This window comes from Periplaneta americana, chromosome 11 (genome assembly GCF_040183065.1).
Source record: "Periplaneta americana isolate PAMFEO1 chromosome 11, P.americana_PAMFEO1_priV1, whole genome shotgun sequence".
NCBI classification, from domain to species: domain Eukaryota; kingdom Metazoa; phylum Arthropoda; class Insecta; order Blattodea; family Blattidae; genus Periplaneta; species Periplaneta americana.
The window spans coordinates 143,214,310-143,226,342 of record NC_091127.1 but is presented as its reverse complement, the minus strand read 5'-3'; the positions used below and the strand labels follow the sequence as shown (position 1 = coordinate 143,226,342).

General features: G+C 35.6%; 1 protein-coding gene across 1 annotated transcript in view; it reads right to left on the bottom strand.

Annotated features, from left to right (window-relative positions):
- The window catches only part of kek5 (kekkon 5), a 1,258,756-nt gene that overhangs the window by 311,852 nt on the left and 934,871 nt on the right, over positions 1-12,033 (bottom strand). The gene's annotated exons all lie outside the window — the stretch shown is intronic.

Here is a 12,033-nt window from a genome sequence, read left to right as displayed (position 1 = left end):
GAGTCGGCGCACAGTTGTCTGGCTGGCAGCAATACTCGGCGGATAGGCATGCATTTCACATGTTGAGTGCCTCATATGAGCAGACGGCGCTCAAATTGAAAGTCTTGAGCTCATATTCCGACGTGACATATCCTTAAAATTCTGGATATGTCTGCTGGCATTGTGTGCAGAGGGCGCTTTACAGGCACAGCACTAACCTCTTTAAACTTTGTAATTACTTGTTTACATGCTATACAATATTCATTGTATCAACTTTTCATAGTTTCTCTAAGAGGTTCTCAGATGTCGGGAAGAACGCTGATGTCACCACTTTTTATTTCGCAGTGATGTCGTACATACCAGGGAACCAATTCATACTTATAATATGAATTGCACACCGACACTCTTTCTTTTAGAATCATATATCGAGCAATTCTATGCGGTATCTCCGGTGAAATTGCACTCACAATAATCTCGCAATTGCGCGTCCTACGTGATAGACAATCGGGGAGCGGAGTGAGTGGCAGACGGTAGATTAACGCCTGCCGGTTCACATGCCGTAGAGATCGGTAAACCAAACCAATAACAACTATGTGTATATACAGAGTGGAAGTGAAATAACCTTGCAAAGGGACGATAGAGTACACTTAAATGAATACTTACTTGCTTATTGGCTTTTAAGGAACCCGAAGGTTCATTGCCGCCCTCACATAAGCACGCCATTGGTCCCTATCCCGAGCAAGATTAATCCATTCTCTATCATCATATCCCACCTCCCTCAAATCCATTTTAATATTATCTTCCCATCTACGTCTCGGCCTCCCCAAAGGTCTTTTCCCCTCCGGCCTCCAAACTACCACTCTATATGCATTTCTGGATTCGCCCTTACGTGCTACATGCCCTGCCCATCTCAAACGTCTGGATTTAGTGTTCCTAATTATGTCAGGTGAAGAATACAATGCGTGCAGTTCTGCGTTGTGTAACTTTCTCCATTCTCCTGTAACTTCATCCCTCTTAGCTCCAAATATTTTCCTAAGGACCTTATTCTCAAACACCCTTAATCTCTGTCCCTCTCTCAAAGTGAGAGTCCAAGTTTTACAACCATACAGAACAGCCGGTAATATAACTGTTTTATAAATTCTAACTTTCACATTTTTCGACAGCAGACTGGATGATAAAAGTTTCTGAACAGAATAATAACAGGCATTTCCCATATTTATTCTGTGTTTAATTTCCTCCCGAGTTTCATTTATATTTGTTACTGTGCTCCCAGATATTTGAACTTCTCCACCTCTTCAAAAGATAAATTTACAATTTTTTTATTCCCATTTCGTACAATATTCTCGTTACGAGACATAATCATATACTTTGTCTTTTCAGGATTTACTTCCAAACCTATCTCTTTACTTACTTCCAGTAAAATTCCCGTGTTTTCCCTAATCGTTTGTGAATTTTCTCCTAACATATACACTTAAATGAATAGAAAACCTGTATTACGTTTTGTGATTAAATGCACGGTTAATTAGAAAATTAAGTTGGAAGTTTCAGCAGTCCGGCAACATCGTCGCTAACACACTCTACTCGTGATACAGATGTAAGAGGTCAACGAACTCGGTGTGTCTCCGTAGGTGAGCTGCTTTCTGCCTCGACGTTGTTGCAACCTCCTCGCATCGTGCAGTGGCTTGAAATTAGAGGCTTTTAAAATTAAATGTACATGAAAACCGTTCATGCTAATGAAATACGATAGAGAGATAAATTATTTTTTATTAGATTTCCTATCGATATCGATATTCCTATTCGCTCTGAAAATATGCAAGGCTGTTTCACTTCTACTCTGTATAATTTCCAGCTGAATTTAGTCGCACAGAAAAAATACGAATGAAAATTCTACCAGTAGTTTAAGATAAATAACTATAGCTAGTTAGAATGTCGAAAAGTAATTTTGGTATCGGGGATGCTGAAAACACAATATTTCCGCGAATATCTTGAAAAATATTTTTGCAGCATTATACCATGTTCACATTATACTATTATGACGAAAAATAAAGATGTTTAGTAAAATAAGAGAGGAACTACTCGATCTTAACTGAACTTTAAAGTTTATGACAAGAGATACTATATGCCGAATGCTCCTCTTTTACTTCACTCTATCAAGTCTTACATTTCTGTAAAATACATTCCAGAATATCATACAACTCCACAGCGTATTCAAGTCGAGATCTTTTGTTTCCAGAGCCCACTACGACAAGGAGATGTCTGTCACTTCAACCATGTTTTATTATTATTAATTACATCCCCAGGGAATTTAACAAGAAAAATGATATCCCAAGAGAATTCACATATAAAAGAGGTAAAATTACTGAAGATGTACCTCGCTTGTCAACAATGCTTGATAGGTGTACAAAGAATAAATATATTGTGTCATTTATTTTAAGGCAATGAAGTTCTGTATTGTTAGTTTTTATTTTCTCACTGTCAGTATATAGGAAGTTTAAAAGATGATACTGTGTGATAATGCTAAAATCGATTTCGAGATTTTCAGTGAAATAAGCGTTTAAACTATAATGTTTGTCTGCGTACAGCAATATCTTTTAAATTACTGGACAGACTTTGTTTTATATTCACAAGGATATTATTAATTCAGCTTATGTAGAAACATACCCTGTAACAAAGATTTCCACAGCACACAGCAAATTGTGTGTATTGTGTAACATAGTACAAAATATAATAACTGTAAGTATGTGAACACTTACGGGTAGGTAAATCTCAAATTTCACGATTTTTGATCGATTTCTTTATTTTACGTCTAAAAATATTTTAATTTTTCCCCTTTAAAATGCCATCATTTTGCCAATCTGCCATGTTTAAAGCCTCTAGCGGACATTTTTAAAAGACAGCCATGCAGCATTTAAATGGCTAGTACCCAACTTTGATCTCGTTTTCGTCACTTTCTAATGTTCAACATTTTCCATAGTATAGAAAATGCCTCTTGCGACACAATTCTTATCTGATTCACATGAAACTTACAGGATTGTTCTGTGTACAAGAGGCCTCCTTAAAATTCATTTTTATGCCACTTATATATTACTGAACATTCCCACAAAAATTTTCTTCGTATAAAAATCAGAAAAGCAAAATTATATTTTACACATAATAAAACTTTGAATTATTTTAATTTATATACGTATGTGCTATTATTGTGCAAGTTTACAGCTTGTAAAACTAAAAAAGTAACGTAAGATACTTTTTTTTACGAAACCATTAAAAAATGAAACTTTAATTACTAAAACTAATGAATTTATATTATTGAAATTCAGCATAATATTAACTGTGGCCAGTAGTAGTATGTGGTTAAAATTTGGTAATTAGTACAAAATTATAGAATTTGAAAATTTCAGCCCTAACGTGCCTTAACGAGAGAACAGCTGAGTTGTCTTCTTCCACAAATCATCAAAGGTCGTCAAGAAACAACAGCCTGCTGCCTGCAACCAGATATATAAAATTCATCTTTTCGCAACGCTTTTAAATTCATACCCAGTGAAACAGTTGTAACTTAAGACGCGGGCACTGTTTTTATGACTTTTAGTTGTAAGTATAATGTAAGGAGTGGTGATGTAATATAAATAGGAATGTAACTGATAACTAGAGTCCTGCGTTCGATTACCGAAAGCCTCTAAGCAACCCGCAACAGGTATGTATGGAATATAGATAACTTGAGGACATCCAAAGCTAATTACAAGGGGACCTTCCGAAAATTCAATTTGCAGTGAAGAATGTAACTTATTCCAGTTTGAAGATCTACTGAAGACATATTCATTCCCATAAAATTAGCTGCCCATGCCAAGGGGTTGAAGAAATATCTATATATATATATATATATATATATATATATATATATATATATATATAATTTGAACTGGTAATGGAAATTACGGGAAAACGGCTGGACGGATTTTAATAAATGACCCCTCATTTTGAAGCTTGGAACTCAAAGTTTTTCGGAAAAATAGTAGTTTTCAGTGAAATGTCAATTTTTGAACATAATTTTCCTATTTTCCAAAATCCATCTGTCGTCAGTTTTGAGAACTAGCCAATAGCATTCACGGCCGACTTGATATTACCTTCGCTTTTTTGTAAAGGAGAAGCGAAGCGAGCATCAAGTCGGCCGTGTTGCATTTCAGAATAAAACAAAACACATACTACAGTAAACAATATTACACGAAGGTCATGATCTGCAAGAATGCTGACATATTTAGAGCTCAAATTAAATTGGTTATTAAAAACTTAACTTACTAAAAATAATTTACAGGTTCGATTCTGTGGCGTGTAATTTTCTGGGTACAGCTGTGTATTGGATATTAAAAACTACAAAACTTGAGATGGTTTGATGACATTATTACCATTAGAAATGAAATATTATTGTAGTTAATGCCATGATGTGACTATTTTTCATTAATTAACTTACACATATTAATCCTATATTGATGATATGAAAGTGAAACGTTTTGGGGTTATATAAGTAGATGTAGAGAATAACTTAAATTAGATTTTGATTTCTATATTTTACTGAGTGGCGGGTATAGTATATATAGTATATGTTACTGAAAGCTATAAAACTTACGTAAAATAATAATATTATTAAAAATCAAATATTTTATAATTATTAATCAAGTGGGGTTGGGTCTTTTTCATATATTTAATGGCGGTGTGGTGTAGATATTTATATGCGTGGTTCTCTTCAGTATTGGCTCGAGAGAGAGTATCTTTCATTGTTATGGAAGCAAATAACTTTCCGAATGTCTGGTATTCTTCATTGAAAATAAATCTGAAAAATGTTTATTTGAACGTCTAATGAACTTAGTTTGCAGCATTTGCTGCACAAGCCACTAGTAAGGCTATAAACATGTCACGAAGTATTTTAGAGAAAAGTATTTTTTACTAATTTTCCCATATACTGAAGGAAAATTAGAAATAATAAGATACAATAATTACCGATGCTTTTCAACACGCCACAGGTAATTCTTTGATGAAACAGTGCTGTAAACAAAACGTAGAAGTGCAGTGAGCACATCTGAATACTTTGAATTGAACAATCATCGCTTGTGTACATTTCAAAACAATACTCCAACAGTGTCTGATACTTTCCCGGTTTTTTGTGCAGATAACCTCAGCTGAAAAAAGCAAACCTGGTTAATGGATTAATGGCTTGAAGATCTATGACATAAACTGGTACTGTGTCAAGGCTGGAAGTTTCAGAAAATTCTCTCGAGACCAGATACTGAATTCATCAATGCCCAATATGACAAGATCTGTCACTTGTCATTACGACTAATATAATTATAATGTTAACAAAAGGGATTTGTAGGAAGAAATTTTAATGTGCTTTTTAAATTAATATCGTTACATTTGTTGCGCATCTCTAGATATTGTCCTACATAGCTTCAGAGCGTCTCTGAGAACGTGTGTTTGCATTGCATGGATATTTAATATTGTTTAATATATTTCAGTAAATGTCTCTTTATCTTAGATTGAATGGTTTCATCATTGCATGTCTGGACGAAATGTGGTGGCTTCTGAAAATAAAGGTGCTGGTTCCAGATTTTTTTTAAGTTTCGTCTATCCCTATTAAAATTATCTTTTACTGCACATAAGTTGCCTCTAAATATATACTTCGTTATTGTGTTATTAAATCCAAGTGGTATTCCTGTTTTTCACCGACTTACACACACAGGTACACGAATAAACAGATACAGACACACAGTACTGGTGCATGAGGGAAGTCTGCTTGGTTCACTGAAGCGTGAACTTGTTCTCCGTACGGAGCTAGTGTGATCGATGTACACCTAACTTGTATTCAAAGTATCCAAACGCAGGACTCTGCTAATAACATAAGAAATACATTTGTTTCGGAAATGCACAAAATTCATGATAAGAAATTGTGAATTTTTGTGATAATATAATAATCCATGGCGCTACAGCCCGTGAAGGGCCTAGACCGACCAGCCGGCTGCTGGCCTCATGCCTACATGCCGAAGCAGAGGTGGACGATCATCCAACCAGAATGAAGGTATCGTGTGGTTAGCACGATGATCCCCCCAGCCGTTATAGCTGGTATTCGGAACCGGATTTCGCTACCTATTGTAGCTTCCCAAGCGCATCACGATGCTGGGTGGGCACCGGTTCCATACACTGTCCGAAATTTCATGAGAGAATTTCTTCCCCCATGAGGACTCGAACCAGCGCGAATTTTTGTGATATTCTTTGCATTTTATTGCGTGTACAAAGGCTCTTTCAACAACATGCCTAAATTTCCCCATCTTCACTAAGTACTACTCACTTCAAGAGAAATTTCAAACAAAATTAAGTGACGATAAGACAAAATTGGTATACCAGCACTTATTTTAATAGGCTAGTTACCGTACATAAACGTCAAGTCCAATTTATAAACGAATTCCGCCGTTTAATGACAAATTGAGTGCAATTTATACTGAATCGTTTTATTGTACTGCGGTAACATAAAAGGAAATACCAGTAAGCGAAGTATTAGTGGGCGTTATTGGAGTGTGTACACTATGCAAGTCGATACAATCTGTTTCCGCTCATTGCGAGTCATTCTGGTGCTGGACAAATTATGTCTAGTTGGCATGCCACGGGAAGCAGAGACATCGACGAAGGAGGAAGTCACTACAAAACGGGCACCTAATTTAAGTATATTTGTTAAGGATTTCCAGCCTTATAGCCTGGTTTACCCTAACTAATCTGGATGCCGGAGTATTGCGGCGTCAAAGACAATAAAAAAGCTGCATGGATGGGCAACTCGTGCTCCCAAAGTGCTAAAAAACTTTGAAAGAGAGAAAGACAGACGGAGCCAGCCGCAGCAGTTACAAGTTGTTTGTACAGGGACATCATTTTATTTTTACTTCAATTTTTATTGTACCTACGTTTCTAAATGTACCTGACTCCCACCCCTTTCACTAATGTCCTTGCTAACGTCAGTCACAAAACTTACGACCGCTGTTGCTAGCAGTGAAATAAACAGTACAGAGTGCAGTGTGTTTCAGAAATATGTTGCATTTTCTATAGAAGAAAGAGCTTATATTATTGAAGTTTATTTTCACACAGGTATGGTGTGTAGCATAACTGAATTTATTTGTGTGGACTGAGCACAAGTGAAGATTAGAGTTACCGAAAGTACGGTACCCTATAATATGGTACGGTACTTAACAGCATTATTTAAACAAGAGTTTTTTTTTGCTGTTTGTAGGTTTGAAGGACGATGATGGAAACTAGAATTACAATATAACCGAATGTGAACAACAGTTTTTCCTTTTTTTTTTTTTCTTCACAATTTCCTGATTATATCATTAAGGAATATTTTCGTAGAAATGTCATTAATCTGGTAGATAAATTTAGAGCAACAGAGTATACAGAAAGCAACAAAGGTGACAGAAGATGCTGTAGAAGATGCTAGAGAAAGGATGCAGCGAGGTCCTAATAAGTAGGTCAAGAAGATAGCTGTAGAAATTGGGGTTTGTTACGGAAGTGCTCACAAAATTCTCAGGAATAAAGTAGACATTACATAATGTATATACGCGCCTGAAGATTTGGGTTTGTGAAAAAGAAAATGTTACTATTCTACTGTTTTTTGATAAAATACTGTAAAGTAATGACCAAACTGAAAATCGTAATACTATATTTCCCTGTAACATAAATGGATACACTACTTTTCTCTCCTCCTATAGCTAGTAAAATGATTTGTTTACATATTGCACTAGCAACTCCAAACTCCTATAATGGAAGGGGGTAACAGTGTTTCCGAGTATAGCCAGGTTAGTGTTAAAAATGTTAGTAAAAATAAATTGATGTCCCTGTAGTTTCGCTGCAAAAGCCACGGTGCGCTCTGGCGACTCATGCAGATGATCGTGATATCTCTTCCATGATTTGAATTTCAGAATGACGCATGGTACAATAATTATAGTAATTTTAGACAGACTATACCTGAACACATAACAAAATTATATTATTTCCTAGCTTTGTAAATTAGTTCAGTACTGGAAACACAAACTGAATACAACCTTTTCAAGATACAACAAATATAGCTGCAACACTTATTTATTATTACATATTTGTTAATATTTCTTATTATATGTCTTATTTGAAACGTAGAACGATAGAATTTACAAGTCTTTATACATTAAAGAGTATTCCTCTGTTCTCAGAAAGGTAATAGTCTGTATTCGCAAACAATAACAATTCAAGGAAGTACTTTTACGTGTCAGGCAGATGAAATAAGCTTACTTCTGAGCTCTTTCTCTACTTTGAGAGCGTTTACACTTCTTTCTTGTATTAAACTCTTCCTCAAGCACATACAGTATATATGGAAGCAAAGAGTATATTTGGAAATTCTGACTTAGGCAACATTACGAACAGTTCGATTCCTGATTTTGCTGGAATCTGAGTGGCGTTCTGTTCTGTAGATTTATTAATTCAAGCTATAAATTTTCAGGATTTTCTATCGGCGTAAGCAAAAAGATTTCAGAAAAATTTCGATTCCTTGTCAATTTTCACTGTTTCTCCAAACTTAGCAGTGAATTCTGCTGTAGGTCTTGAAATAGGATCTTATATTTGATAAGAAGATTTTCTTATCACTCTTCAAGATAGTGTATATTCAAAGAAAGTGAAGTTGTCCATGTTATACATGATGCTGCCACATTTCAAATTTATTCATAGGCCTAAATGATCTTAGCTAGTCGATTATATGTCGTGCAATTCTGTAACTCGCACGCACAATGTGCTAATGATATTTGATATCAGTCTCACCTTGTTGATATCTCATTTTTACCTTTAGCTATTCTAAAGCAGACACAGACAGTATTTCTTTACTAAAACCTTCACTGTTTATTTGTAACATAAAATGTCATGCGTAAGGAAATGTAGCCTAATAGAATAAAAGCTTTACCTCTCTTCTTAATAAAAAAAATTCTCTTTTTACTCGTAACTAAAGGGAAATGATCTGAGAATTATATTGTTTTTCACTTAAAACGAGCCGCCACTTATTGCAGACGCGATCGAACTTGTCTTGAAAGAACCGCACACATACAGTACAGCTAGTACAGAGTCCGTTCTACCTACACTGAGATTGTGTTGACACTTCGAGAGCACGAGTTGCTCACCCATGAAAAAGCTTATTTAGGCCTACATGCTTAATACTGTAGAACTCATTTTGTTAATCCTCGTGTGGTGTACAGGAAGCAGTTAAGGATTTGGTGAAGAAATAACATTTAATTCATTGTGAAAATACATCGGGTTATAGAGAAGTAAAATTATTCACTGAAGAACCGTGTTATAAGTATACTGAAGAACTATAAAGCGTTCGGTTCGGCTCCCGGTCGAGAGCACGCGTATCACACATGCTTGCGTGGCCGGCGTAGATTTAGCCATTATCGATCCATAACTTCTCGCGTAATTTTACTCATGTAACTGTAACTTTCTAGTTATGCCAGTTTTAAATTGAGCATTTCTCACAGCAATATCAGATTTTATTACATGTAACTCATGATCAATTATTTAAATCATTGTTATGCTTATTACTGTTGAATAACTTATAGGACTTACGTTTAGATTTCGTTGTAACATTTTGAATATCTAATTATGCCGTATAGGCGAAAACGTTCATAAATTTTCTTCTGTAAGATGTATTAGCAAATAATAATTTGCAAAAAAAAAAAAAAAAAAAGATAAATCATATGATTGAGAAACTTTAAAATACAATTAAAAAATAAAACAATATACGTCTTGCTAATAAACCTTGTATAGTTTTTATATGAAACTTATGCAGAGTTGAGACAGAAAACGTTACTAATAAACCATGCATAAGCGATGGATGTATAAAGAGCCTGTAACTATACATGGGAATCGCTTTTTCAATAGTTATATACACAAAACCCCTTGTTTAAGCACTGTGTATAGAGAAAAAATGGCCGCCCCTCTAACAGCTGTTCATATCGACTGTCATTTTATAATGATGGCTGCCTTGCAACCACAGAAGAACAAACCAAAGAGCATAGAATAATTTGAGTAATATTGCTGTAGGTTGTACTCTTTGACCAAAATATAGTGTGGTAATCGATCAGAGCCAGTTGTATTATCGATATTTAAGACGGCACACTAGAGCGCTCTACCGGATGCAGTAGAGAATCTCAGATATTCTATTACCTTTCGTAATGAAATAATGACGAATCTATGACGTAGCTGTGTAACAGTAACACGACGTATGTAGCGATTATTAGTAAGGAATTTACACACGACTTATAAACGAGCTACTCATTGTACAGGGACATCATTTGTTTTTACTTCAATTTTTATTGTACCTGAGTTTTTGAATGTACTTCACTCCCACCCCTTCTACTAATGAAGTTCAACCGTCCACCACACAGATCCAAGACCGCATATACAGTCATAGTAGCCTTACGGTCATAGTAAACAGTACGTTCCAAAAATATGTTCGCGTTTTCCAGTAACGAAAGAGCTTTCAATATTGAATCATTTTCGGACAGGTACTGTCGTCCATTTGCCTACGTCGTATCCCGGTTTTCCCCACCAGCTTTTATTCACCTGCTAGTGACTGGGCTGTCTTAGCTCTTTTCTGAGAACATTAATTTGTGTTAGGAATTGGACGTCTGCGTAATATTATACAACTCTTTAGAATAACTTAAATAAAAGGACCTCGTTAAGTAATTAACTGTCACGTGATTCCCCCCCCCCCTTTCTACGACCCTACGACATAACCACTTGGACGGACAGTAGATAGTATGTCTGAGTAATTTTATCTTTTCGGATCGGGCAGAAGTGAAGACTGAATTTACAGTATGTAAGGTACTCTTTTATAGAGTAGGTACAGAATTATTTCAACATGAGTTACTAGTACGAAGAACGAAACTGGTAATTGGAATTAGGTACAATAGTCTATAGTGTGTTAATATGCACATTAGAACTGAAGTCTTAACCGAAATGAACGGCCACCATTTTCAAAAATGTGTTTAAATATCCATATTATAATTACTTTTCAATTTAACTTCATTCTCTATATTGTACGCTAATGTGCTGTAGACAGTATAATATACACTGCATAATGAATACGCCCACATGGACAGCTCAGTTCGTGAGTAAAACACTCATTGTTAATACTGTACTGTATTTTGATTAAACAAAAACCTAATAAAAATGATCAAACTCAAAATTGCAATATTTCCTAATTTACCTAAATGGATGAACTACTTTCCTTCTTTCCTATACGTAGTAAAGTGATTTGTTTGTATATTACGCCAGTATCATTGAACTCCAGTCGTGGAAGGGGGTAGCAAACGGCGTTGATCCAACGGTATAGCCAGGTTAATATTAAATAATTATGTTAGTAAAAATAAAATGATGTCCCTGTATAAATATAAGACAGTTAAACGTCTGTGTATTAAGGTTTTATTAGTAAGACCGTAAATAAATTATCGGGAAGGATTTCTCATGGTACTCCCATTTTATATATCCCTTCATAAATCCGTCACAATTCGACCCTTCTCAGAGCCAAGGCCTATCTAGTGGTGTTTAGAAAGTGTTTCAGCCATTCTCCTGCGATGTTTGATATCCAGGCACTGGCATACTCCTTTCTCCATTCACCACCTCATATCTTTGGACAAAATGGATAAATGAAAATGAATGGTATTATCGCTAAAGATTTTTTAATGTGAAAAGCATGATGAAACCCTGCAAAATCTTGAATGCCTGATTCGACGCCGGCTGCATTTTGCTCCGCCGTTCCCTCAGAGACAATGGACTGAAATTCCATTCCATCTGATAATTGATCACCGGCTGGAAGAAGCGATATTGTGACGTAATGACAACTGCGACTCGTCTTAATCTTGTAAATCGAAGTATCGCCGCACCTGTGATGCTCCGTCTGATGAATATTAATTTCCTGCATAAAGACCAGATCCATTCGGAGCAACGCGGGTAGCAGGGCGAACATAATACGTCGCCGCAGGGGCGCCCCACAATTTATTC